The sequence below is a fragment of the Bombus pyrosoma genome, linkage group LG3, assembly GCF_014825855.1.
Source record: "Bombus pyrosoma isolate SC7728 linkage group LG3, ASM1482585v1, whole genome shotgun sequence".
Classification (NCBI taxonomy): domain Eukaryota; kingdom Metazoa; phylum Arthropoda; class Insecta; order Hymenoptera; family Apidae; genus Bombus; species Bombus pyrosoma.
The window spans coordinates 3,362,002-3,388,595 of NC_057772.1; the positions used below are offsets into that span (position 1 = coordinate 3,362,002).

The 26,594-nt window shown below is 42.5% G+C and overlaps 1 protein-coding gene and 1 long non-coding RNA gene across 12 annotated transcripts in view; one reads left to right on the top strand and one right to left on the bottom strand.

Moving 5' to 3' along the window:
- Nucleotides 1-26,594, bottom strand: part of LOC122565697 — an 88,091-nt gene that overhangs the window by 55,017 nt on the left and 6,480 nt on the right. The gene's annotated exons all lie outside the window — the stretch shown is intronic.
- LOC122565692 (receptor-type guanylate cyclase Gyc76C-like) overlaps nt 2,530-26,594 on the top strand; it is a 100,001-nt gene continuing 75,936 nt past the window's right edge. The window contains exons 1-24 of one of the 10 annotated variants that reach the window (XR_006316241.1): nt 2,530-2,711; nt 3,053-3,147; nt 11,599-11,802; nt 12,163-12,360; nt 15,451-15,573; nt 15,873-16,068; nt 16,573-16,650; nt 16,945-17,189; nt 17,934-18,079; nt 19,200-19,338; nt 19,430-19,520; nt 20,382-20,587; nt 20,921-21,103; nt 21,910-22,014; nt 22,097-22,168; nt 22,525-22,690; nt 22,944-23,151; nt 23,257-23,391; nt 23,735-23,847; nt 23,933-24,084; nt 24,255-24,353; nt 24,413-24,557; nt 24,637-24,735; nt 25,291-26,393. The gene's annotated coding sequence lies outside the window, so the exon portion shown is untranslated. The other 9 variants (XR_006316246.1, XR_006316247.1, XR_006316249.1 and 6 more) reach the window with 9 other exon arrangements.

Here is a 26,594-nt window from a genome sequence, read left to right on the forward strand (position 1 = left end):
TGTTAAGTTAATTACGAAAGACGGTATTATTTCTCTTGGGGCAACGAACGAGGCGGGTCCTTACAGTAAATTTCACCGGCCGGGCGTTTAAAGGAGCTCGGAGCCAAAGAACCACGAGCCTCCGAAAGACATTCGCGATAAATTTCAACTGGCGATAAATTTCAACTCGCGATACCAGTCCGATTTCGGATCGAACTGCGCACGAGTCACGCTGTTTTCTCGAAATTTCGGATTTTAGTTACGGTAGGACAAGGGCCGTGTGTTACGTGAAAGTAGACAGAAATACAGTTGGAAAAAGAAATGGATTCACGATGTGTTTCGCGACGAGGGGCACGGTTTGTCCCCGCGCGTACGCAGAAGCACCTTTCTCCAAAGCAAGTCACGCGCGAGTTCCGCGCGTTCTTACACACTTGCGTAATGCATAATCGGTGGACGATGCGAAAAAAGAGGGTTATCCGCCTGCAGTACCGTACTCCGCCTCCTTTCTCCCCTTCCTCGTCGATCTATCGCGGCGAAACTTCGCGTGAGATCAACGTGACAGCGAGTTTTTCGTGGGCGAATTCGATCGACCAGGACCTGAAAAATTTCACGAGCCGACCCACCGAGGACCATCGATCAATCGCGCTTTTTCGGCTTCACGTTCAAAAAGGAGAACGCTCTCGCGTGGAAAAATATGGCCGGCAAGATTTATCTGCGGAGCGTAAAAATTCGAAGTTTCGGCCGTTGCTGTCAGCGAACTTTTTTGCCCTTCTTTCCGAAGATCGACGATGTTTAATGGAGCAGCGAAGAAGACGGTAAAGCCGGATCAACCATAATTTCATATTTTGCACGCCTTTGGTGCTCTAGACTTCTTGTAGTTTTAAAATATACGACAGCTGCCTGGCAAATATTTCATCTGTAATCTGAGCGCACGAAGATTTGTTTGTGCCTGGTGGAAGCGTTGGGTTCCCACGTTTTCTCAAGAGCATTAGAGATGAACGAAAGAATAGACTAGAATCTGGAACGTATCGAGAAGATACAGTGGGTCGTGGAAATATTTGTGCGCTCATCGCGGAGCGATCCTTCTCCTATATATCGTAGCAAGCATTTTGAAATTTCGTTAGCATTGTAATGACACGCCCCATCGTTACGATCTTCCAACTTCCATATACATTTTTAAATCGGTTTCAAATTTTGCCGACATAATCGCGATAGTCCGATCCCATTTCAGTGCAGATGAAATTTCAAAACGTTTTGTACAACACGCATAAACGTGGCATGGAATAATACCAGAAACAGACTGCATCGAGTGTAAATTCATTCCGACAGGAACGTCGATATCATTCGACGTCAAACCAGGACAATATCACTTCCACCGGTATAACTTGATATTAATAATCTCTTGTCATGCATAGATCCACTGACACGTACATGCGTGAGGATCAACTTGTATAGACACAGACGCAGAAAACGAGATCGTATGTACGCGCTCGTTGACTTTCGGACGTAGCATGAAACGAGAGTCGAAAGTTTCAACCTCGTCGATGCAAACGCGAGGTTGAACACTCGTCGACGCTGGATTAGACACTCGAAGGGAACACGATGCGCTGTGTCGCCAGGGAGCAGCAGCTCTTTCGCTCTATGCTGCCTCGTTCTCTCGAACGTCGAACGGTGGCCAAGAATGGGCCGACTTTCTTCCATAATCCCCCTACGATCGGATAACGCATGGTTTTATTTGCGGTTGACAGAATCCTGGTGCTGCGGTGTCTTGCACGAGGCATCGAGGCTCAGGGAAATTTGAGGGGAAATTTTCGGAGAAGCGAGCTCTCGCGCATCGTCGCGACGGAACATGAATTTTTATTTCCATCCGGCTGGTAGCTCGCTTTCAGAAAATCGTCGCGAATGGAACGTCGTGTAAATCTTCATCTCCTTTCGGGCGCGTTAGAATTCTCGACTTTGCGTCGTGCGATGAGCCAGGGGAATTTAATTTAATTTTCAGTTGCAAACGTCGTTTGTCGCCCTTTGTTGGAGTTACAAGCACCAGAGTTGTTAAAACGAATAATTGCAGATAGGTCTGATATTCAAAAGCTTTTGATAAACGTTTGTGTCTCTCGTTGCGTTACACGTTTTTCTCTGTACCTTCCTTCGTTTCGATTCCTTCGGTAAAATTTCTGAAATAGAGACGTGAAAAAGTTCTAGCCTTGAATATTAACTATAACTATATACAGTGTCTAAATATACCAATGCCGGGTCGATGTCCTAACGACGAGATCGCGAGAGAATGGATATTGGACGTAACGCGAAAGATCCTTAAAAAGACGACGATTGCCGGCAATCGAAAGGAACAGTCCAGTCGGTCGAGTTCCGCGCGCCTCCCCCTTTTTCGAATCGTTTTCGCGGCTAGTGCTCATGCGCCTGGGCAACATATCACCGCGTCGAAGTAGCGTCGGGGACTGTGAATGGGACGACGACGCCGACGGCGACGACGCTCGACGTACGAGCTACGAGGGAAAGAGGACGAGCAGAGAGAAGTCAGTCTGGCCGCGCGCGCCTACGATCACTGTCGACCGCCGGTCTCACGTCGTTCTCTTCGTACCGGCGGGACGGTCGTTTCAATTTAAATTCTCCATCGTTTTCAACAAATATAGTTCTCGATCGTTCCCTCGAGTGTCTTTTTTCCAACACGATTTCATCGCGCGTTACATCGATCCTTGCGCTGTTTCTTATCTTTGGTAATTTAGAAAAATCGTTGTCTACTTTCCTGATTTCTGGTTTTTTCCTTCTGTCTGTTCGTTTGTCATTTTCGAAGCTTCTTCGATGGGATACAGCGAACGAATCTGTGAAATAGATAGGAAAATAGCCGTAACCGGTGCTTTTTATTTCTCTGATACACCGTAACGATCACGGGCTGCGTTCTTGCACGCTCTTTCGCGTGGACCACGCGACAGTCACGAATTTAAATTACGGAGATTCTTGTTCGCCATCGCTTGGAATGCTTTAATTTCTTTCACGGTGTCGGTATCGCGATCGACGTGGTGCCACTGCTGTCCATTGCGCGCTCTTTCTTTTCCAGGAATGCAATTTCGCGTGTCCGTACGACTTCTGGTGTTCCACTGAGAATCGTCTGTCTCTGACAAAGTATAATTACACGGGAATACGACGACACAGGTAAGCGTGATAATTCATTGAGAAAGAAGAAGATTCTAACGAAGATTTCGATGAAACATTTCGATCAATGTAAAATAAGCTAACAGGCGTATCGTTCGATTTTCTTCGTAGCAAAGTGTTCCTCTTTCTTTCGCTCGAAAGTCATAACTGTAATATATGAGCTAATACAACGTACGCTGATACAATTTTTCATCAACGCGCTACTATCTTCGCATAATATTGAGATATATACGTGTCCGTGAATTGACGTCCGTTTCTACCGCAACTCCTTGAAATTGCCTGTGTTTTTCTAACGCGTGATAAATTGCAACGCCTACTCGAACAATACGCTAATAGAACGTGTGCTCGGGAAATTGTTAATCCGCGTACTTTAATCTGCGTTCGATACTAAAATGCACGTGTTCGTTTCTATTAGTGCACGCATTGTTAGAAAACCTGTCTTTACGATTTTTAATCCACGCATTTTTTATCTCTACCAAATATTAGCATACGCGTGTCTGCGTACGAACGTACGTTCGTATCGCGACTCCCTAAAATTCCATGTCGAGCTTCTACGTACCGTTTGAAGTAGGCCAAAAAACAACGAGCACAAACGCGATACCAGAGACAAGTTAGAGAAAATAGAGAGGCAAGGTCCGCGATGTTCGGAGGAGCGTAGGCTGGCGAAAAAAGAAAAATAGAAAAGAAGTCGATTGGAATGGGACGGTGGTAGGTGATCGAAAGGGGGAAAGGTGATCGGGACAGCATCGATGGAAAGGACTCTAGCCAGTTCTGAATGACTGGCGGCGGGCAAGTGTTGCCACGTGCCGACCAAAACTTGGCCCGATAAATCATGAATAGGGCCTCGTGAGTGTGTAGCCAATCTTGTTTCTGACTGGGGCGGTCGAAATTTCGAAAATCGAACGTCGACAACCGCGAACGATTGAACCTTTTATCGCGAACGGTGTCAGAAGTCGGAGGAAACCACTTACCGTCACCTGCGTCCCTTTCCGCCGACTCGTTCGAAAGTGTATTAACCAACTTCGACGTGCAGATATTTACGAGGATGTAAGCGTTCCGAGAAACCAAGGCGCTTAGCCGGAGCCGATGCGGTGCGGTGCGGTGCTCTCAAAGTAAAGGCTCTACCTGCTTTGATTCCGCAACGTTTTCGCTCTTTAATTGAGATACTTTCGTCTTTATCGTTAATGAGCGAAATTCTTTCGATCCGTCCGAATGATATCGAATTTTCGGACACATCGAATTTTAATGGAAATTACATACCGTGATACTTGCTTTAATTTGCTTTCATTGGGTATATGGAGAAACATGTTCGTGACGTTTTCTTGTTATTCGTTTACCGTGATGCCGTGCCGATACGCGGGGGCAAAATGTGAAATTGTGCTGTGAAACATTTGTCCTATGTATCGAACGCACAAAGAAATTCGTGACTAGCTAGAACGATCACTTTGCCGTGCGATAGGTCTATTATGAGTAGACACGCTAGAAACAAGTTTCAATAGGAAGAAATTTATGCAATACACGGAATTTAGAATTTATGAATACACAATGGAAACAAGTTTCAACGCGAAGGAATTATGATAGCAATTTGAAAACCGTCGTTTAAGTGCAAGAGTAGATACTGCATATTATATCTCTGACATAAAGTAATAAATTGTTTTAGAATCGAAACAAGTTAAATCCACGGTATCCGCGTGGGTGCTTGGCAATAGCGCGCGTAAGCATGAGACAGAAATTGGAGAAGTTTCAGTCTAGTTAACGGCAATACCTGGTTCTCGTCTCTGATCAGTCGGTTCATCGTCGAAACGAAGAGAAGGTGAACCAAAGGACGACGACGAGTCAACGACCAACGCAGGAAGACAAATAGCGCGAGATAAAAAATTTCGCGTACAGAAGAATTCACTCAGCCAAGGTGATGAAAAGAGATTGCAGTTTTTTGGAAGTTGCGAGCAACGGGCGCGAAGAAGTTTGGAAAATACACGAGGTGGCACTCGGCGTGACTTTCGACGCGGAATAGAAACAAACAGCGTTTCGGTGATTTGGCCTAGCCTGTCTACGAAAATAAACGGAAGGTCCAATAACACGAAAATAGAGCGACGTATCTCGCGTATCGGCGACCGCTATTTCCATTTGCACACAATCGAGCAACGCCTTCGCTGTTTGCTCTAGATCTCGCCATCACGGCCGATCTTGCTGTCGCAGGATTTATTGTTGTCTGACAGCAAGGATGGTCTCGCGACACTCGTCAAAGCTATCTTTAACTCGTCGATGACACTTGTAACTCACGCTATGATTAATGTAGTCTCATAAATTATTCGCCAGACGGTTGTCGAGTTTATCCAACGATTATGCGCGCGTCGATCATCCGCCATTCCTACTTGACGAGCTCGTCTAATTAGAAAATGATCGTCGAACAGTGAACGAATAGAAATTGAATCGAGCAGCTCGAGACTCGTGGCTTCGTACAACCCGTTGACGCAACCGAATCGAGGCGTGCCTAAAATTCTCTATGTAACACCATGTGACACAGATACCGAGATCACCTTTTTCGAAAGTCGGCCCCCATGATCGCATCGAGTCACTTTCTGCCGCTCTGTAGTCGAGATTCCCCGTGGCAAATCATTCTTCGTGATTACTTTTACCTTCGAATCGAACGCGATCCACCGCCGAGTCGTATTACTCGATGTTTGGTTTCTATTTCTTGCGCTGCTCCGGCAATTCGAAGAAATTAATTCGGAGAATTCAAGGATACACCGTTTGCAAATTGGAGGAGAAAGGACGCGGCTGCTTCTCGTATTTTGCGGGTTATGAGACCGTTCTTTTGTCATTCGTAGTTGTCTGAAACCACGGCCAACCGTGGGGGCCATACCAGTCCCTGTCCAATAGCATTCGCAGAAGCTGGGCTGCTTGTTCTCGTAAAAAATTGTTATAAAAAAGGAGCCGACAAAAGAGAGTGCCCTATCCCGCTCGATGGACCTTATCAGATTCCATCGAGTTGCAGCATGACAAGGTCCCTGACACGCAACATGCTCCGCGAACCTTACGATTTAACCTTCGTCGTATATTTTTCTCGTTTTCTTCTTTCTACGATCCCTCTATCCCGTATCATTTATTTCTCTTGATCGGACGTTACCTTTCGAGGTTGATAATGACGAGATTTAATCGATCAATGCTGATGGTACGCTGCTGCGTTAAATAATTGCCATTTCACACGGAAATCGCATGATATCCGTTTTAACCCGTTGACCGACATCGCTGATCCGTTAAATTTCCTTTTACTTAATCTCTTAGAATCATTAAAATGCGATAAATTTCACGCAGTAAAAAATCACCGACGTAATATTTCTCATATTTTTCACTAAAAATCAAATGTCATCGCGTAGGTACGTCGCGATCTTTTGCAACCGCCGGAGCAAGATATGTATTTGTATAAAATTCGCGAGGCAGTGAACGCGTTAAATCTCAATATTGATCTAGTCAACGGAACGCGCGAACGAACGTTTACAGTTTGCGTATACACACCCAGAGCGTTACTCCAGATTTCGCGGGGCTTTTCCTTATGCACGGTTCACCGTGTAACGTTCGCTTTCGAGAAACTTCTAAATATAGTCAGCAGTATGTACAAACGTGTTCCACATATGTAATAGCTTAAGCGGACACATGCGTGTAGACGCGTAGAAGGCACATTGGCGCGAGACCATGGCGAATTGTAACGCGCTCGAAGAATACCCGAGGCGCTCGATACCGCGACTCCTCAAGGAAATAGTAATAAAAACGTGCTACAACCAGGTACATTTACTTTCTCTCGCTGACCTTCGTCAGCTGGCGAGTCGGCCGCGGATTTCGAAAACGCCTTTCCTCTGACTTTTCACCGGCAAACGCGAATGAAAACGAATGCCAAATGTGAAAACGATGACTCTTCCTGTTGGCTTTGACGAAGGAAAATGACGATGGTCTCGAGGCTGAAAATTTGTTACGCAGTTACAGGAAAGTTTGATCGTTCGAACCATCGAGAGCTGAAAGAAAAATTTCGAACGATCGTTCCAAAAGAAAAAATTAAGAAACGAGAACGAAGATCGAAGAACAATGGTGTGAATTTGCAAAGTCGATTGGAGAATCCGAAAATTCTTAAAAAGAAAGTATCGCAGTTTCTTTTGATTAAAAAATTATTTATGTAGAACTGCGGACTCCTTCACCCTGCCGAAAATTTATGTTTCCTGCGACTTTCACGACACTTTTAGCATCGATAATGAGGTTTTGATATCTTTATTATCTGTAAATCTTCTTAACATCGAATTTATGTGATTTCGAATTACGTTATACGTGACATCGAGTTTACTTTAATGTGGTTGGTGATTGAAGATAGGACAGAATTTAACGCGCGATATTTTCGTCAAATTTAAACTTCAAAGAAACGAAATTTCATATGCACCAACCTAATATAAGAACTGGCTACTAAGTATTTTTTTTTTTTTTTCAGTCACATGGATTTTTATACACGGCATAGCCCGTATATGTTTTTATTAAATATCCTTCTTATTCTTGCGCAGCATTTCGTTCGCGAATCACAAAGTTTCTCATACTCGTTCGACCCGTACATTATCCTTCCTCGAAGTTTATCGAAAATGACGCAAATTGCCTCCGTTTCCGGAAAATTTGCCTGTTATCCGTTGTTCGAATGGAAACGATGAAAAAGAAACGGAACGGAAGGAATATAATTTTGACGATATTGCACGGCACGTACGTTACGACTCGCGATCTTCCGCGATAAAGCACGCGTTAGGTGGAATATTTATTTAGTACGGCGCGAGATAAGGGCGGGAAATTTATCCGGGACAAGCGGAAATACGCGCGATGAATACCACATTACGAAGTTCCCGTACAGGTTTGCATGTCCGTCGCTTCGAACCAGCACCTGTCGCTTGTTAAAACGACGTCTATCATTTCGCGCAATTGCATCCGAGAAAACAATCGTCCACCAAAATTCTCGCTTCCTTGATCTCGCCTCTAAAAATCTATCATTTCTTGCGTTATATTTTAGCGTGCTCCATACATTTTACGAATGAAATATTCCAAAAAAAAGAAAAGGGAGCGAGGGAAGAAGAGTTAAAAAATAAAATAACAGAGGAGAAGAAGTAGAGGGCAGAAAAATATTTTGAAAGAAAGAAGCTTCTTTCCACACCCTCGTTCGATAGGCTTGAAACGCGTTAAAAGGAACGATTAACCTGTTGCCGGTGGAGTAAAACGCGAGCTTCGTTAAGAATGTGTTAAAGATCCGGCTCTTAGCGTTGGCTGTGAAGCTCGCCACCATGAGCGTAACCATATCGACGATTGTTCACGACGCCATAAATCTGTTTCTGCGGCCTTTTAATATCGCGTCTGTTTACGACCTCCATCTCGATACGGCTCTCACGATTTCTTTCGCGCGGTGAGAGAAAGAGAACATCTGTATTTAAACGCTATTATGAAAACAGGGAAAGGACGAAAAAGAAGAAGAAAAAGATGAAGAAGAAGAAGAAGAACAGAAGAAAAAAGAAAAGGGAGTGAAATAAAGCAAAGAGGAAAAATAAAAAGTACAAGCGTTCACTGGGCAAAAGAAGGCGCAAAAGTTAGCCAGCTACGCAAGATTCACGCGAGTCTCTCACGACACAAGCGTAACGTATAGGCACGCTCAATACGTCTTCTACCTCGAATTTAATGCCCGTCGTTTGTTCCAGCTACCAAGGGAATATAACGAAGAGATTACGATTCGTCGCAACAGCAAATTCGATTTCGCCTTGGCGATAGTTGCAACCGGGCGATAATTCTTTACTAATTAAGGACACGTAACGTTGGAGCATCGCGACGCATAAATGAACGTGGGTAGCGGTAAACGAGTACCGAGATATTCTTAGTAAGACGTCATGTATCCGACTTAATTGAGCCACGTGCCTTGCAGCGCGTCAAACGGAAATTTGTACGAATCAGTTTCAAAGTTAATTGGAGTCTCGGTGGTAAGTAAACGTTCCGTCAATGTAACACGATGGAAGATTTGCGGCTCGTGTTTCGTCGTTTCGCGTCACCGCGAATAGGGTCGCTGGGTGGAAATTTCACACCGTTGAATCTGCCATTTCGTAAATTGTTCGAGCCGAAACAATCGCAGTAAATTTAATAAAACTGGCCTGTAAATTCAATGGAACGATATCGCGTGATTAATTGATTCTCGCTTATCATGCGGATGGAACGAAATATAAAATATCGAATGAAAAACGGTAGTCAAAGTCGATTTCGCGGTCCGATTGCTTTTAGGCTGGCTAAAAAAAAAAAAAAAAAAAATCACGAACAATACAACCAGACTGGGAGATAAATCTCTCGATAAGAGAATGAAGTCTTCATAGCCAGCGTCCAAACGAGATACCCTGTCAAGATTTTTATCTGTTTAATTGCCGGCAGCCATTAAAAGGTATATTCGACCGATGGAAACGCTTAACCGATTTATTCCTCGCAACGTACAAAATTATCGATCCGACTGTGACAGTCCACCCGCGGAAAATTAATTTCTTAGCCGCCCCCGTTTTCGCGTGCGCTTAATAACCCCGCACACCTCGTTAATTACCATTGGGGCAGCCGAAAGTCACGGCGCATTTATCACCATGTCGAAGTCGAACCCGAGGAGGAAAGAGTACAACGCCATCGATTTTCGTTCGCAATTTCTTGCAGGGTGAAATAAGATTATTCGGGCGAAGCTAATCAATTTGCCGAATTCGGTTATGAACAATTTTTAAGCGATCCACGTTCGAAAACAAGCTGTTAACTCGTTATTAATGGCGTGGTAAGCTGCGAAACATTGACAGTTGAACGGCCATAGCTTTTTCACGTTTCCTCGATCGATGTTAATATTCTCAATTTGTAATAATCGTAATCCAGTAGCTCGTCTATACTATTTTATTTCTATAGGCTATTTCGTTGCCTATTTCCGAGTTGGAGATTAAATCTTAAGACGTTGAAGCTCGGATGACTCAAATAATCCTCCGTTGCTGTATTTTGTTTCTCGAGTGTTTCAACTTGAAATTTCGTCGACAGTTTCCTAGTCGAACGGCATGAGGATTAATAGAAAAGCCGTGTGTGTCTGACGTGCACAAGTTCTAATTTTGTTACCATTCTCTTAGTCGCGTTTCAGTGCCCATCGTGGACGTAGCAATTGCGTCGAAGAACATCGGTTCCCGCTACGATCTATTACGAGTGCTCTATTTTAATAACGCGTCAAAAACCGACGAGGTCGTTGGACAGAATTTCAAATGTGTTCACAAGTTGCAGTTACGTAATAGAGTAGGTTGTCGGTACTTAGAAGAAGACGAAAGGATTTCGCGATCGTACGTCGCGACGATACGACAGTGTAGAAGAATAAAGGAATGACAGCGATGCGTTGAGACACCGCCATTGATTAACAACGTCGGCTTTGCCTCCATCTGAATCACAAGCGAGGCATCGTTTTCCTGTTCGTGAGAACGTCGATTCAGCTTCCATTACATTTGAAGATCACAGGAGAAATTAATTTTATTAATTTTCTAATTTTATGCTTGAAAAATAGCGTCTTAACGTTAGCGTTTTAGCGAACAGTATTTTTTATTCTCCTTTAAGGAATAGGAAATATTCGGCAGTTTTCATTTGTGAAATATTCGTACAAAGAACGGTTTGATGCGTTTCGATCGTCGAACAAAGGAAATGTAAGAAAATTGGACGAGCAAGGGGACATCGTAAAGGCGTGCTCGATGCCGCAATATCGGAAAGGCGAAGTCGGATTCGATTTGAAACCTTCGTACGTGAATGAAACGCGGTTCGATCGATCACGAGAAATGTATCTCTTTTGTAAGCTGTCGATGACGCGCGCTCCACCGCTCGGTAACACAATAGTTTAGGCGGAAGAAGGACATTGGTAGCAGGTAGTTAGCGCTGAACGAAAAGCGAAGTAGTAGGAAGAGGAAGTGTGGCACACCGTTGGAGATCGATGGTGTTTATTGCAACCCCGTCGAGCTTACTGGATTCATCCATTACCTTCTCTATATCTTTCGCCGGCGAGCTTGTGCTTTTATCGGATACCACTTGCAAACAGAAGCTCGATGCAGCCGATCGCTTGTAGTGCATGAACGAAAGATTCGCTTCCGTTAAGTGCAAACGGTAAACTCTAAAGGTAGACTTCTTTAATTATTACGTACAACATTCTCTAAAGAGAAAAAAAAAGACATGGAAATTGAATAGAACGAAAATTATGATAAATCGAGTTCGAAACGAGCTGTAATGGTAAATGAAAGGAATTAATTTTCGAAAGTTTGGCGCTTGCGTATGATATCGGCGAACATGGAGAGTTTTTACATATTTTATACAAAGACACAAGGAAGATCGCAGGATGGAAATTATAACGGATCAGGTTAGTACAAGACTGTAATGACAAATAAATGAAATCAATTTGCAAAGGTTCGGCAACTGGGCATGCTACTGGCAAACGTGGAGAGGGCTTGTCTGTTACTAACGGCGATCCACATTTTACTCGATAAGGGCGCCTACGCCGAGACATTCACCCTCGGGTATATCACCGGTTCGAAAAGACGTCCAGGCGACTTGGAGTATCAGCGTCCTGGTTACCGGATATCCGGCGCCATATCGCTCGCCGTGGAAGAGGTAACCAAACCGCTTATTTTTTCCCGAACGCTTCCAGACTGACCACAATTAGCACGGAAGTACTTAATTAACAACGATACAATTTTGGAATCCCTCTATTTCACTTATCGCAACATATTCTTGGTAAAGTCCAGACAAATCTCTTCTCGAGGAAAAAGTTCCGTCGCGAACGCCTGATTGCCTTATCGAGAAAATTAGCTTGGAATAATCTTCTCGTTTTTAGTTGGAAGGAAATTCTGAGGTAGCTCGCGCGAAAGTAGAGTTCACTTTGAACGACACGGGGAAATAGAGCCGCGAGGATGGAATTGAATTTAATTAATTCCACGAGAAGGATGTACTATATATCGCTTGGGTTGGTAGGTGAACGCAGGTGAGCTCGGTCGACGCGGGCACAAGCTCGACTTCCTGGTCGCGGAAACTTATGGCGAAGAGGAGACCAGCATCCTGATGACCGCCGATCTTTGGACGAAGAATATCAGCGTTTACATAGGACCCCAGGAAACTTGCATCCACGAGGGCAGAATGGCGGCGGCGTTCAACCTTCCAATGATATCTTACGTAAGTAGCCTTTTCTCTCTTTCTTAGCCTTGACAAAGAATCCCGGTGCGTGTATGCGCGTGTCTATTTCGCGAATCTATGTGTTCGTGAGTCAACTGGAACGTTTCCACTCTGTTGTCTATTAGCCCTTCGGCGATGTAATCCGACGATGAAGAATTCAATAACGAACTATTTAATTTCTGATTAAATAATTCCTATTTACTTTACTAATTGAATAAAAAATATTTATTCCTTTTGTCGATAAAATTTCTTGTATTATTCCTAACAAAGAGTACGATAGAATTTCGTAACGAAACGTTAGTTCGCGTCTGATTAAATGAACTTCTAGCGACTGAATCTACTTATACGAAAGAGGAGCCCTGTTATAAGAGAAACTATATAGAGAATCAACCTCTTTCTTCGATGTGCTTATCGTCAGCAGAACTGGTAACGCAACGAATTAAAAGCTGGAGAAGGAGGGGAAACGAATATGGAAACGTTGAAAAATGCTTTCTTAGTTACGTAACGACGAATGAATCGCCACGAAAAGTTCGTAGTACGAATGCAGTGAAATGAAATCTAGGAAAAGCTTCTCTAGGCACGAGGCTCCTCCTCTTTTAACGGAACGCGTGCCCTAAGCTTTAGGAGCACTTTGGTCAAGTAACAAGTTTGCTGTGTGCATGCTTTCAGCTCGATGCTACTTTTATCGCGGTTTCTTCGTATATCGACAAGATCAAGTACCACTGAGAGTCTTGGACACTCCTAACGTCTTTCCTTTCCATTAAACCTTTCTGGTTCGTTCGGATCTCTTATATTTCTCGCAATATCGTAAGTTACTCGCGTGGAAAGATACAATCGTAAGGACCGCAGCACACGACCGAAAACAAACGTTACACGGCTTGTAATACCGAAAGTACAGTTGGACGTTGATTAATCTTCTAATTTGGCTGCGTGGTAGCCCGACTAAATCGAGAACCAACTAAAAAAAATTGTATCTACCGTGCGATATGATTTCTATGCTGGATAGAAGCAGTATGCCGATTAATCAAGATCTATTATCTGGTTAATCGAAACTCCGCCGTATGTGTTTCGACTGTAGCGTATCGAACGTTGCGTTCCATTTAAATCGAGAACCGTGACCCTATGTAATAGCACGAACGGTCTCCCAAGTGTTTCGTTCGATCGTTTTTTCGCTTGTACCGACGTGATCTGGCGGTGCAATGCGCGGTTTAAGCTTCCAGCAGCTGGCGGGCCGACCGAGGAAATAAATTATTCGTCGACCACCGAGGAATACGAATGTGCGAAGCTGAGATTACGACACGTTTAACCCATTCAGCGCCACGGAATGGTCAGCTCGGTTCTTTTATCTATCTCTATATTTCGCCAGTTGCTTCTCCCAGGGTTCCAGGCTCGTTAGCCCCAAACATTTTGCACGATATTCGAGTTTAATCGACTTGTTTGATGTTTCGTACGAGGTAAGCGATGAACGATACGTGGAAGAATTACGAATCGTATGAGATACAGTAATGGTTGCTTAAATCGCAGTAAATCAAGAGTTCGCATTGTTATTCTTGTGGAAGGGTAGTGATTTTATTCCAGAAATATTCTCGAGTCTCTTGACGAGAGAAAGAAGGATAGGTTTCGAAAGAGAAAACAAGAAAGGTATAACGCTATATAAATACTATTCTTGTTTATTCTGGACATAGACTGTCTTTGGCAAAATGTTTAGGTTACGCTGACAAAATACGATATATAATTTCACATTCGAAATGTCATCATACCGATCCATTTAGGCGAATTCATGCTTCTATGAATAAAGTAAATAGAGATTTGCCTCGCTCTCTAAATATCACGCGATGAGAAATTTATATTAGAAATGTCATATATATTTTTGTATACTACGGGTTTGTATATTTTGCATACTACGACTAATGGGTTTTATAGCGAAGATGAGATTGGAGAAATGAAGTTTTGTAGAAAAGGAAAACAGAGGATGGAAGATAGAGACGATAAAGCGTGCCAAGGGGAAGAAAGATGAAACTATTTCTGGCGGCGATTCGTTAAATTCTTTTTAGTCTCGCGACTGTCCTGGCCGAGCGAGGAAATCGAGAAAAGAAACCATTCATCTTCCCTGCAAATTATCCAGATCATTGAATACTTACTTTCCCCCTCGAGGCTGCGACGCGGTGTCGAAAAATATAGCAACGCTGTTTCACGAACCGTTTAACGCGAGCTACTACCTTCGATTGAACTCGTGCGAAATTAATCGACCCGACGATAAAAATGCGTTTAATAATTCGTCCCATTGTCGAACGAAAGAAACTAGTCGATTTCATCTATCCCGATCAATTTTACATTTCTAACGTACATTAACGTTCATAAGTATATGAACACTTTTGTCAATTTGTCATAACGTTAAGTATAATTATCAAATAATGATGAATTGCTAATTAGAGGCAACATTTACTACCTTTTTACGGGATCTGAAGGAGTATGAATTTTAATTTTCTATTAAACGAAATAGAAATATTATATTTTACCATTCCATTTAGAAATGTTATCGTTTGTCAAGGTTTGACAATTGGCGAGTTTTCCCGAGTGTCAGTTCTAGCTTCTAAATATTTGAAAAAAGTTTTATTAAGAATAGAAATAATTACACGTAACTATAGCGATTATAAAGAACAAAATATCCAAATACCTTTGAACAGTACTGCACTGTTTGTCGTACGTTTTCAGCTCGATCAGATCTAGCGATCCTTATCGTTATTATCAAATTTAACATCCTATTGCATTAATTAATTCAGTTCAGGTATCAAACGAGACAGCCGTGAATCATCGTGCATATACGATTTCGTTCGCTCTGTTGTTCGATTTTCCGCTGGTCCGTTATATTGCGAGTCCAGCTGACACACTAATCACTCGCATTACGTGTCCCTCGCTTTCCAACCTAGTAATAGACCAACCTAGAAACTCGATGTAGATTCGAAACTGGCTTGCTGCACGTGGAACTAGCCATGCAATTTATCTTTCCGCGTGGTTCCGTTTGAAATATTATACGATATTAGGTGTATCACGACGATTACGTTCATCAATTTGCATACTTTGTTTCAGTTTTGTACTCATCGCGAATCGTCCGACAAGAAGGAATTCCCCACGTTCGCTAGAACCAGACCACCCGATACGCAAATCTCCAAGTCCGTCGTTTCCGTGCTGATGGCGTTTAACTGGACGAAAGTAAGTAGAATAAGCCGCGACGCAAGGAGTCGTCAGACCGATCTCGTGAATTTTGACGGATTTCATTTTAGAGTCTATACTCGATTCTATAGGTTTACCATGATCTTTCTTTTTTCTTTTTTAATTCGTCCGAATATCGAGCAAAGTTTGGAACCGTCGCTACGCGTTTCACGGAACATAAGAATTTCGAAGAATATTGGCTTGGAATTCCTATATCTTGAAATACTGTTGCTAGTAACGTGGAACGCTTGAAAATTATAAATCGGCAACATCCCTGTAGCTTCGTTTGTAACGTTTAGGTGACGTTCATGTACATGAACTCGACCCTGTTCGAATTTAACAAGATGTCAACGATCGCGGAGACGATTCTATCGTCGTTCGACTCTGCAGGTGTGACAGTGAACTTTCTTCGTTGTTGGGAAGAACCATATCACGTCACGCATATGACCAATCCGTTCCACAAACACGTCAGTGAAACATATCGGGAAACGCGAAGTGAGTATAAAACGACTTAGTGATTCGTAAGAGAAGGAAAGACGCAAAAATGGTGTTGCCTATCCAAGTTCGACAAAATCTGCTTTTCTGATTTAAGACGAAGCAATAACAATTGTCGTAACAATGAAATGATCTTTAAAGTTCCCTTTTTTTCATCAAATCACAAACGGCGTACCGTCTAAAATATAGTACCCGCAGTTTGATTTTTCATCGAGTTTGTGTAAGAGCACATTTAGAACACGAACGGTAGCCCGCATGTTACGATTGCAGAAATTTCGCGCGGTGAATAGATACGGCACGTAATTTGCCTGATAACTCGGTATCTATTTAATTTCCTGTTAAAAATAGTCGTAAATTGACCTGCTTTGACTATTAAAAGCAGCTACGGAGAAAGTTGATTACTCGAAGGCAAAAATAATTCTTGGATTATTAAAATTTCAATCGAAGGAAGGAGAATAATCCCTGAAATTCGATCGTTGAGACAGTACGACGCTTTTGTTCCAGTTTACGTGATTCTAGGGAATTACTATGAACACATGGGACTGCTGATGGCTCTGGACGAAAGGAAGCTCTTGGAAAAAGGTATAAATCCGCTGTAACATAATCAGGTACATATACTAGAGAGCAGTGTCATTAGATCGTAGTCTAATATTCGTCTTTGAAGCTTTACTAAAACCATCCTGCTTGATCATCTCAAAAATACAATTATTCTTATTTGTCGCGCAAGTGATTCAGACCTTCGAGGGGAAAGAATTCATACGTTTTTCTTTTCTATCTGTCTTTTCCACGCGAGCCATTCTAACGATCCTGTATAGATTTCTCATTAAATGGTCGTCCGCGAAGAAAAAAAGCATATCGCGTGAATTCGTGCCGCAGGCGAGTACTGGGTGGTCGGTGTGGATATCGAGCAATACGACGAGAAACGACCGGACAAGTACTTCCGTGGTTTATGGCAGAAGAAGACCAACTCGTCGATCCTGAAGGCGTATCGCAGCTACTTCAGCGTGGTAGCCAGCGCTCCAATTTACTCGAAGAATTTTACACGAATGGTGAATCAGTACAGGCAAAAGCATCCGTTTTATTTCACCAATCCACTGGCCAACATGGGTGGAATTATTCAGGTGACTATCATAATCACATACCTCGAGAAATTGTCATTTCGATAATGGAAACACCTCGACGTTACTAATTGTGGATACTTACGGAGATTCGAATTTTTATACACGCTGCTAACGAAATAAAACTGAGATAATAGAAAGTCTCATTCTCCGAGGATTGTAACGAACATTATGCTTGCGATGTTTTATATATTTCTTGCATATCGTGCGTGTTCTGCGCGATGTTGTATTAGGTTGTCCGAAAAGTATCTTTCTTTCGCAAACGTGTTTTTTACGACAGCGCACCTTCGTACAAACGTGAAACCAAGCGTGTGAAACGTCGCGGTGTTTGTCTGGACAGAATAAAATGGATCGCACGACATTCGACAAAATAATATAAAACAAAGAACGACGTGCGTCTATTACTTCCTCATAAAACGAAGAAACTTTTCGGACGACCTAACATGTTTAAATTTCCATAAAGACATAAACGCCCACGATCTATTATTCCATGTCGAACACTATGAAATCCATAGCGTCGATTATTTAGTTTCCATCTCCGAAGATATCACATTCCTATCCTTCTTCTTCAGACATATGAAATTCTGTCTCATCTTTCTCGTATTATAATTTTCCTAACGCAATAAGCCACGGATAAAAATAATTCCCATCGATCCATGACATTTATACAATTTCTTCGCCATCCGACGCAAATGGAAAAGCATCTTCGACTCTTAAACGTAATCGTTTGTTTGTGTTATAAGGCAGATCGTGCCAGAAACGGCGTATCTGTACGACGCGGTGCATCTGTACGAAAGATCGTTGCTAAAAGCTCTGGACGAGAATCGGGACCCTCGAAACGGCCGTGAAATGGTGGCGACTCTTTACGGCGTTCACTATCGAAGCGCCATGGGGTACGTACGAGAAAAAGAGAAAGGACGAGGTGGATCAGGAATCGGCTGTTTATCGCGCCGGTTTACGATATGTAAATCAGTTTCGTGGCGGAACGATCTCGCGGCGCGAAAAGTACGCCGAAAATGGCCGACTCGCACTTGGGCGATGCATCTTCGACGAAGTGATTACCGTTTGCATACCGTAATCGGCTGGACGAAAATGAAAACGAGGCAATTCTTCGTTCTTTGTATGTTTCGGCGAAAACCTAGCCGTTTAGCGATCAAAGAAATAATTATGCAGATTGTGCGACTTTTGAGGATAAAAATAGAGATTAAAACGACCTTTTATCTTCTTCCTAGATGACGTAAAGTAATTTATTTGCTATGCAAAAATACGAATGCATCGGTAAACATAGCCGTAAATAGCGTCCATAAGAGATATTTTACGACGACTCTACGATATTCTGGTGAACGCTACTTGCAACAAAGTTACCAATTGTTTCCGAAACTTGCAGAAATATTTTATGATCGTTCCTAGTAAAAACGTTCTATCGATTTTCTACTAAAATTTTGATCGTTGGGCGTCCTATAAAACGTAATCGAGTTCGATAAAGTGGGAAAGTTAGAGCAGCTGTTATTTCTAATGGCGATTTATCCGGAAGATCGTAGTGATATTAATCGTGGAATTCGAGAAGCGGATACGAGATCACCTGAATCACCGTGGAAATATTTACGTCTGCGCGTAAGACGGTTTAAAGTACACGAGGCAAATAAAGCAGAGACGGCCGTTATTACGATGACGCAAGCGTCTAGAATGATAATTGACACTACGAAATAATTAAGGCTTTCACGCGGCTATCCTTGCTCTCGGATTCTCGTAATTTTCCTCCTCTCTTAAAATAATCGATGCTCGTATCTCCGCTATCCAATATCGTGGAATAATTGCTTGCACAATATTTCTTTATACCGTTTGACGAGTAACGAACTGCAAAATTAATAACGAGCGAAAGAGAAACGACGGTATAAAAATTGACGGGAAATAACGCTTCACGGGTTTCTTTGCGCAATTTACGAGGACTTTTAGCGCGCGTAAAGCGCGCGTTACGACGCCTGCCTGTTGCATGATATATCGTCTGTACAGATACATGGTCTACATGGACGAAAACGGAGACGCTGAAGGCAATTACACTCTGATTGCTCTGGACAATCGACCGACAAAGGGACACGGTTTATACCCTATAGCTTACTTTGTGGGAAAAGAGAACGGCACGAATCTGCCAGTAAGACGTTAACTGATTTTTTAACCATGCCTTTTTCTTGAACCGGCCACGTTCCATTGGTTACGTTTATCGATTCACGTTTCACTTACAGAAACTTCGATTGACAAGGGATATTTCGTGGATCGGTGACGGGCCGCCCATCGCCGAGCCTCATTGCGGTTACCACGGTGAAAAATGCACTTGTACGTATACGACCATCTTTTTTATCGTTTCTGGTTTCGTCAACGGTAGCGATAAATCAATTTTTCGTGACATTTGATTGAGAGAAAAGAGGGAAATAAAGTGAAAGCAGAGAGGTAACGAACAACGTGTTCGATTTCAAGCGGTAAGACATAATGTTTCCCTTCGATAATCAAAACTTTCGGACTCGTGAAAATGCGATCAGGGTAGAGGGTCTTGGTTCTCCTTCGAATTACCATTCGTCAGCTTTCTCCGGTACCTTTAAGGCCGATCGTTCGAAAATACATCATAAAGTTCGCCGGTCCGATCTTCAAATTTACATATGTAAATTTGTCCAAGATGGAAGAAGGAGGGGGAGGGCGGCTTTTGCCCTTCCTACCCGCCGATATCTTTTTCGTTTCCTTTAATTGAGATCGAATACATATCTCGACCACGTAACTGCGATTACGGATTATGCAACGAAACACGAGTCGGCACGGTCGTGACCGATTTAAACGCTCTTGAACACGAGACGTTGAACGAGGGAGTACAATTAAAAAAGAATCGAATGGAACGAGCATCTCTGACCCGAATATTCGAAACGATCGAATCGATGGTTCGTTTATTTAAAACAGAGTTGATAATAATAATGAAAAGGAAGCCACGGATAAGATTGTCGCAGACCAGAATATCGCGACTATAGACTAGAATATTGTGGACACTGTAAAACTATAGAGCCGTAGAAACGTGGTACTCTAGAGCCACGTATAGAACTATAAATTGCAGAACTTTGAAAGTACACAGATATTGTATAGAACAATTGGTTACGATCACGATAGAAAAATATCTGGAACAGATTGGCCACTTACGATCAAATCGTTTAGCTCACACGGGAGAAATCATGGGCGGTATAGCCGGCGGATTTCTGTTGATTATCGCGGCGGTGCTGCTGGTGCTATACAGAAACTGGAAGTACGAGCAGGAACTGGATTCCCTACTCTGGAAGGTGAACTACAAAGACATTCAGATCAAAGAGAAGAAAGACGAGTCGTCGGGAGCCAATGAGGCGCCTACCAAATGCAATTCCAAGGTAAATGCCTGGCTTCGTTCTCTGTGTCGTCTTATACCAATTCTCTGTTATTCCCGTCATTTCCCTCGATCCAATTGATCCCGGGACTTTCGAAGCTCGACGTTATTTCGCTATCAAATCCCGCATGATACTCTTGCGCTTCTTATACAATGAGACCGACTGTGAGATCCTAGCAATCTGCTTATTCTATTATAAAGTAAATATTACATACGTGGCAAGATTAGATAACTATAATACCATACAATGTAGTAGAGTTCCTGTTTTTTTTTAAATAAACGTTTAAACAATACCTAGCAACGTCTTTTTAACGAGAGAAATAATTTTCCTGGATAGACAACGACGCAGCCTATTGTGAGAACCAGCCAAGTTTCTCTCAGCTCGAATCCAGATGCTGATTTTCGTTACTCGATGATTTACACGCAAATTGGTGTTTATAAGGGGCGGATATTCGCCGTAAAGAAAGTTCGCAAGAAATCGATCGAAATTACACGGGAGATGAAGAAAGAGCTGAAAGTGGTAAGTATAGGACGAGCTCGAATGGATCGCTTAAATCGCGTTTACATTAGCCAACTATTGGTCGGCTGATTGGGTCGATCGACATCCAGCGTATACGTAACATCGATCAAACTCTGTCTTCCGATCGAACGATTTCTGATCGTTCGATAAGAAGTTGTCCGTTCGTCTGTTATTGAGCCCTCGTGCGATAATTTAGCAACCAACAATTGGTAAATCGATAAATTATAAGTTGTAGATCGCATATAAGTTTATCATTTCTTAGTTACAATCTAGAAAATTAATTTCCAAAATTCTCCTTGTTTTATTACCGATTATATCAGGTTGTCCCAAAAGTGTCTCTAAAACCTAATCTGTCAAATGTTGTGGCCTTTATCTTAATGGAACGAAATGGATCAGACATAATTCAATAAAATAATATAAAACAAAAAACGTTGTGCATCTATTGTTTCCTTGTAAAGCGAAGGGAACTTTTCGGACAACCTAATATTAGAAACTTGTAACTCGTAAACTTTCACTAACGACGTTAGTTTATTAGGCGGATGAGGACCTTCTCGAATAACTGAGCTAATATTGTTTGAGCTGCGGTAGAAACTTGTGGTTTTAACTATAGTTCGTGTCAATGCTGGAAAATTAGTCTCGCGTGCACGAATCTATAATGCCAGAAATATATCTTAAATATATTCAATTAGATTATAAACAGGATACATACCACGATCCAGTCGACCAAGAGTTATTTAACCTGTGGCCTCGAGAACATCGAAACCCAATATGCCGATCCATGTACAAATTAATGATCGTTTCTCTAGATGCGAGACTTGCGACACGATAATTTGAACGCTTTCATCGGAGCCTGTACCGATCCACCGAACATATGCATCGTCGTGGAGTATTGTGCTCGTGGCAGTCTCAAGGTAATTATTTGGACAGTTTATAATTAAGTAGACGAAACGTTGGCGATTCGTCGGTATAATTTTCTCGTCTTTTTTCTCGCAGGATATCTTGGAGAACGAGGACATGAAGCTGGATAATATGTTCATGGCGTCCTTAGTCGGAGATATAATCAGGGTACGTATCGTTCGAGAATCGACAAACTCTTTTGTCGAAAAAGGATGAACGAAAAAGGAAATTTTGTCGCGAGAAACCTTCGAATAACATTTTGTCTTACAACGGTTCGCGCAGAGAAGTGGTCGAGACAGTGGAATATAATTTTTCATATCGAAATCCCGATCGATCGTTGAAACTTTCCCTATCCTCGTGAAAACCCGTTGAAACTTTGTACTCGTACGATGTTATCGGGAGTTTCGGGTTATATCTTCTCAGAATTTCGCGTATTCAACCAGACGAGTGCAATTGATCCCAGAATCGTCGCCTTTGATAGAATTCACCGTCGACAAGTTCACTACTGCTTGTACGCTTTCCAGGGGATGATCTATCTGCACGAGTCCGTCATAAAATTTCACGGTTCGCTGAGTACGTCGAACTGCTTGGTGGATTCTCGATGGGTTGTAAAGCTGGCGGACTTTGGATTGCACGAATTCAAAAAGGACGCCGAGTGTGAGCCGTGTGACGTCATGAAGAAGTATCACGGTAATTTATCGAGCAGATAATTTGTGAATTTTTCGAAGAAAGGCACGACATATCTATGATTCGTCATAGGACAAGCATATATTTACGGTAACGTGGAGAAATTTTCGAAAAAATCGAATTCAACTAAAACTATGTAAAACTTCCGCAATTTGTTCAATGAATTTTACTTCGTGGGCCTTTCTTTACAAAGTTTTTCCATTTATGAACGACATTTGTCTTGGATAACGATACAATTGAAGTTCAAACTCGACAGGTTTGCTATATCGAGCGCCCGAATTATTACGATCGACGAAAAGCCAAGAGCCAATAGTGCGAGATTATCAGAGAGGAGACGTTTATTCTTTCGCTATAGTGTTGTACGAACTTCAAGGAAGACACGGCCCTTTTGGAATTACGGAATTAACCCCTTCGGAGATATTGAAGAAAGTAATCGCGAGAGAACCTGATACAGAGCCGTTCAGGTATTATCGTTATAGTCGCGGTCTGTCGACGGCAGAAGATACTTAAATTTTATGTGCTTTTGTTTTCACCCTGTCAGCTACTCTGTTTTCCTTGAATTATCTCAGACCACCGTTGAACCAGTTGGAGAACTGTTTCCATTTCGTGCGCGCTTGTCTGATGGAGTGCTGGGCCGAGGATCCTGAGACTCGACCAGACTTCAAGATCGTTAGAAACAAACTGAGACCTTTGAGAAAGGGCATGTAAGTTTGAATATCTTAACCCTTATTTTATAGCGATAAAGCGAACAGTAGATTCTACGTGACAGTTACATCTACTTAAGTAACTTGAGAATATAAATTCTCTGAAATTGAAATTCGCTGATACCGTTTTTAAATCGATAAAAGATCCTAGAAATATAAGTATTTGAAGTTAATATCGATAAGCGAGAATATTCACTGGCTACATATAGTATGCCATTAACAGCGCTTGCCATTTTAATTTCACTTGATGAAATAAATTTATTTTTCTTTAATTCCGATTGTTAAAACAAAGCAAATGAAAGAGAGTAAAATTTGGAATAACTTAAAGATATGCTTTCCTCAGGAAGCCAAACATATTTGACAACATGATGGCCATGATGGAGAAATACGCGAATAATCTGGAAGCGCTGGTCGACGAACGAACGGACCAATTAACGGAGGAGAAGAAAAAGACAGGTTGCTCGACGTTCCATAAATGCCACTCGATTAAAACGCTATCACGTTTCCTTCAAATTATATTACACGAAATTTTATCTTTCAGACGCGTTGCTGTATGAAATGCTACCGCGTTACGTGGCAGAGCAATTGAAACGGGGACACAAAGTTGAAGCTGAAAGCTTCGACAGCGTTACAATTTATTTCAGCGACATTGTCGGCTTCACCGCCATGTCTGCCGAAAGCACACCATTGCAGGTAATTTCTGTCGGGATATTTCGAAATTTACGAACTACTTGCATTATTGTATCGTATAATATCGATATTAAAATAATTGTACCAGTACGGGGGGAAATTTGCAACGTTAAATATCAATATCAACGTAAATATTAGCATATCGATTTCAAGCGAAATTATTTCACTCGCAGGTGGTGGATTTTCTGAACGATTTGTACACCTGTTTCGATTCGACGATAGAAAATTACGACGTGTACAAAGTGGAAACTATCGGCGATGCTTACATGGTGGTAAGTAAACAAAGTGTCTAAACGTGATACAGGATCCTGAATTATACTCCTTTCGACAGGTAAGCGGTTTACCAATTCGAAACGGTATTCAGCACGCAGGAGAAATAGCCAGTATGTCCTTGTGCCTCCTAGAAGCCGTAAAACAATTTACAATTCGACACAGGCCGCTGGATAAGCTACAACTACGAATCGGTATACATTCCGGTTAGTTCAGTGAGAAAACTTCGATATACGATTTTAGACTGTGCCAAATACAACTAATCCACTTTTACTACTCGCCTAGGTCCCGTGTGCGCCGGTGTGGTCGGCCTAAAAATGCCACGTTATTGTCTATTTGGTGATACCGTGAACACTGCTAGCCGCATGGAATCCACTGGATCTGGTAAGTAATTATTAATTTGCATCAAGATAGAAAGAAAGAAGATCGTAGATTTGAATATAATTTCTTGATGCGTATGCTCGATATTAGGACTCCGAAATGATTCTTCCATTTAATTTATTCGCTACTGTTATGTCGATCGTATTCTTATGAAAAAAGAAATACAACTTCGAGGTTTGCAGTGAATATGTTACATTAGTGTAGGATCTTTACTACAATTAGTTTATTTACAATAAACGGATTAGATTAATGTTGATTAAACAGGAAACGGTGGTTGTTTAACGTGAACTAATCACAATAACGTATTATAATTAAGACAACTAGATATCAGACAGACAGTTGATTTGTTTATGTCCCTTAGCAACGCCTTGCCTCTTGTCTTAGGCTCGTGTGTTTTGCCTTAGCCCCACCACGCACATGTTTCGCAACCGCTTGTTTATCATTCGCCCGACATACTATATTAGCGCGAATTTTCTGTGATATATGTAAACTTTGACGTTTCACACTGCCAAATGTTCGTAACGTCGTATCACACGTTCGATATCCTCTGCTTTTCAGCTTTAAAAATCCACTGCAGCAGAGAAACGAAGGAACTCCTAGACCAAGTTGGCGGTTTTAAAATAGTAGAAAGAGGGTTGGTCTCCATGAAGGGCAAAGGCGAGCGTTTAACCTACTGGCTGATCGGCGAAGACCCGATCCTGCGAGAAGAACGAAGCAGGGAACGAGAGAATCGAAGAAACGGTTACGCCAGAAACAATTCCAACCCTCTGATACCACGAAGCTCTCTTAAAAACAAATCTCTCGTAAGATCGACTTTCATGAGGTGCTCGAGCGAATCACCGAAACGATTACGATTTGCGAGCTCGGATCAACTGGACCAGAAGTGTTCTGGCGCGAACAGTCAACTGGAGTCTATCGTCGACAACAGTCCGTGCAAGCCGAAAAGGTCTTGCGCAACGAGGCCTTCGTGCGTGGATAACTGGAGATCCTCCAGCAACTCGTGTCCGTGCGTGGAGAAATTGTGCGAACAAGAAACGCAAATCGACGTGAAAGATCTAACGCGGCATCGATCTGACGCGAACAATTCGCCGCTACGATCGAACTGGACGATCGGTAACGAGCCTTATTTCCCGCGTGCAGGGGTCAAGAACTTGCGACTTGGGCCGGCCGGGATCGCGCAGACAGCCTGCAGATCCGCGCCCAGCAGCCCGAGGCACAGCACTCTGATCTTAAATTGTCAGAAACGAGCGGCGCAGTCGAACGAGGAGATAGACGGATGGGACGCTACCACGCCACTGATTTATTATCCGGGAGGACGATTGGATTAAGGAGCTGGCTGCCTGGCCACGGGTGCAGCTCCTATCTCGAGTCGGTTTGGAGCGCGCGATGTCAACACAACATCGAGGTGATTTAGTTGTCGAAGATCGAATCAGTGCTCGATTGTATGTATATCGAAGTTTTGATTGTTCGTGTTGAGAGACGGGAGCGATGAAAGATCGAAGAGTTAAGGTGAAGAGTTCAAGTGAGAGTAAAGTTTGATTGGTGCGATTAATTTAATGGGGAACCATGGTTGTTTTCGATGAATGAAAGTCGTCGTGCGAAGCTCGAATGGCTGAACAGAGCGATGCTTCGATAATTGCGGAAACTCGAAGGATAAGGAGGTAGGAATTGATTGGAATTTTCTTCGATTTATCATAGTATTCGATAACTAGGCCAACTTTTGGTTCTAACGATTCGACAATCGCGTTCCGTTGTTATTAATCGATAATTTTAACCTAACGATTACACGCAGACTGCAATTGGTCGATTAACGAGTTCACTCGTCGAGCGACCATTCGTTTTCGAATATGATTTCCCCCTGG